The sequence below is a fragment of the Temnothorax curvispinosus genome, unplaced genomic scaffold, assembly GCF_003070985.1.
Source record: "Temnothorax curvispinosus isolate PA1 unplaced genomic scaffold, ASM307098v1 QBEX01002888.1, whole genome shotgun sequence".
NCBI classification, from domain to species: Eukaryota; Metazoa; Arthropoda; class Insecta; order Hymenoptera; family Formicidae; genus Temnothorax; species Temnothorax curvispinosus.
The window spans coordinates 1,411-4,654 of record NW_020212668.1 but is presented as its reverse complement, the minus strand read 5'-3'; the positions used below and the strand labels follow the sequence as shown (position 1 = coordinate 4,654).

At 34.6% G+C, this 3,244-nt stretch overlaps 1 long non-coding RNA gene across 1 annotated transcript; it reads right to left on the bottom strand.

The window, feature by feature from the left end:
* Positions 1-7: 7 nt before the first annotated feature.
* On the bottom strand, positions 8-844 carry LOC112452039. The gene is made up of 3 exons (XR_003040450.1): positions 620-844; positions 497-536; positions 8-127 (listed from the first exon to the last, which is right to left on the bottom strand). It is a non-coding gene; the product is annotated as an uncharacterized LOC112452039 (long non-coding RNA).
* Between the last annotated feature and the right edge of the window lie 2,400 nt (positions 845-3,244).

Here is a 3,244-nt window from a genome sequence, read left to right as displayed (position 1 = left end):
TTTCTTGGTGATTATGTAGTATAACACGACACCCTCTCCGATTTCTTCTTCTTTACTTCTTTTTCATTAATCACATGTTGAGAACTTCTTCACATAACCACGATAACCTGATAAATATTTGATCTAGCTGTCAAAAAATTTATCTGATTAATTAAAATTATTGTTTGATGAATTAGTAAGTTATAAGCAATATATTTTTACACATCCATATAGATACACACATACTTGACGTACTTGACGCTGCTTTTTTACTCTTGTCGCATTTTTCCACGCACACACACACACACACACACACACTATTTGTCACGTATACTACGTTTACGCGAGCGTTACTTCTGTATGTACTTATATATGATAATTCCTCCACGTAAAGCGGGGTTTTGTAGTAGTTTATGATAATTCATCCCGCGTAATAAACGAGTAAATTATCGTAAATTACTATACAGAAGTAACGCTCGCGTAAACATAATAACGATCACGACTGTTACTATAATACCTATCTCCGATCCGCTGATATTTCGCGTGGCACTTCGATCCTTGCGTAACGCGACCGAAATTCAGAATTAAAGATTTTATATTTATAATAATGATGAGAGATCACATTAATAATAATATTAACCTCGCGACACGACGCGGGACGATTAACCTCGAGAGCTGTCACATCACGACACACACACGACGCACTACACACACGAGGCTCGCACGAAACTCGCCACACTCCGCGATGACAGTCCCTCACGGGATGAAGCAAGCTACGGCGCGGCAATCAATCGAGATAACCAATCAGCATCGCGGTAAAAAGGCAACAATAAATTCGACTATCGACTTAACACGGCAATTTTAAGATAGGAAAGTGAAAGTATTTACTGTAATTATGTTATTCCTTATAAACAACATACTAAAAAGTTACATATGGATGCATCCAAAACATTTTTTATTATAGAGTAACTCTGGTATTTTTACGCCACGCAGGATTTTACGCCGCAGATGTTAGAAAAAAATAGAAAGAATGAAGTTACTTGCTCGCAATTATTCTTTTATGTGCCTTTATGCCATATTAGTATTGTGTTGTAATTTCAGTTCTTTACTGTTAATATTAACGAAACTGTCGTGATTTGAATTGATTTCTCACCGTATAGTAAGAACGCAAACTTGTGTTACGACCTACGTAAAATAATTACTGTAGGGAATGTAAAAAGTTTAATGGTTATTTCATGATACGTAAGTGTAGAGGGATAGTAAATGACGGAATACAGCAAAATACAAGTGCATAGCTCTTGTATTTTTTGTTTACCTTAATATCTTGTATATCCTTCCTGTGTTTAGGTTATACGGCAAATTAGCATGCGGGATTTAGGCCATAGTACGGATGCTTTGTAAAACTCGAAATCTCTTATGTGTTTTTTTTCCTTCTCTTTTTGGATCGTATAACAATAATAATCTTTAATGCACTTATCGTTCTTCTATTTTCTTTTTAAAATTTTTTAGTTTTATAATTTGTTTATTATTTTTACATTTTAATAAACTTCTTACACACATTTTATAAGTTATTATGACATTTTATTGCTTTATTTATAAACATTATTTGTAACTTTTTATAAGGCTTACATTTTACCCATGAATGTCATATAATCCACTCTTCTAGGATATATGGCAAAAATGCAAGTGTTTCTAAGTTTTTTTATTAAATACAAAAAATCAATATTTCATGTTTCTAGTAGTAGACAGTATAAAGTTTTTATTAGTATAATTCATTTGCCTTAAGCATAGTAAATAGTACTCGATAAATTAAGTTTCCCTTAGCTGTGGCGTATATACCGGAGTTACCCTATTATATGTTTTTGTAAACAGATTGAAATCGAACTGCAAGTAAATTATTCATTATTATCTAACGTCTTTAACGTTCAGCATCGACTCGTTATCTGTTATTAGTTTAGAGAAATTAACAATTTGTTACTTTTTCCCCCTTTCTCTTACATAATATATGTACTATTTGTATTATAAGTACAACTAATAATAAAAGTTTTGATCTTTTTAATTCTAACAATAATATTAATTAATAGTAACAGAAAACATAAATACAGAGTATTTTAAAAGTTAAATATGTAGTAACAGCACTCCAATTCCTTCGAAATTTTCAAATTTTAAACGAATTTGTCGTTCATTATATAATTATATTTAATACACTTAAAATATCACAATGTCGGCAAGTAAGGAAATGATAATTAAAATAATAGTAGTTTATGGATATACATTTATGGACATACATTTATTTCCTATCTCGTCCTCTCCCGCCGCTTTACTTTTTTTCAGCCCTATCAGCATTCTCTCTACCTCTTCCCATCCTATCCCCTCTCCTTTCTCTACTTTTCCCACCGAACCCTGCTTTTCCTCCTCTCCTTCTCTTAACTTTTGCTTGTATTCCGTTCCTTCTAACATCTCCCTTAAGTATTCATCCCACTCCTCTATTGTTATCTCCTTATTAATTTCTACTCTTTTTCTCTTTTCCTTCTTCATTACTTCATACACCTACTTCTCTGTTCTCGCCTCTCTTACCCCTTCCAGCAGATTTCTCTTTTTTTCCTTTTTCCTCTCACACATTTCTTTATACTCCTTCTTTCTTCTCTTATAATCTTCTTTATATTTTCTTCCTCTTTTCTAGTTTCTCAATAACTTTTCTACCTCCTTCCTCTTTTTCCTACAGTCCCCATCCCACCATTCTCCCTTTCCTTCTGCCCCTCTTTTTACTCTTCTCATCCTTTCTTTCATCTTAATTCTTTTTGTCAATTTTTCGATCTCTTTATCTATTGCCCCCCCCCCACCTATTTCTACCTCCTCTGTTCTTCTTCTAAACTCTTCTCTTGCCTCTTCCGACCAGTCCGTATTTTCCACCCACCTCTCTTCCTTCGCTATTGTCCTTCTCCTCTCACCACCACCCTCTTTGTCCACCCGTACTGCTACTGATTGGTGATCCGAATCTACCTCATACCCCACTTCCAATCTTGTCACTCTTTCTCAAACCTTCCTATTCCCTTTCGCGTAATTGATCACTGTTTTCCCTCTTTCTCCTGTAAATTCACCCTCCCTTCTTATCTCCCTCCTTTGTTCCATTCATAATTCCCCACCCTTCCTCTTCAACCCATCTAATCAGTCCTTCTCCCTGCCTATTTATCATTTTATCTTTCGATTTTCTTTTAACTCCCTCTTCTCCATCCTCCAGCGCTCCTTTCTCCCCTATTCTCGC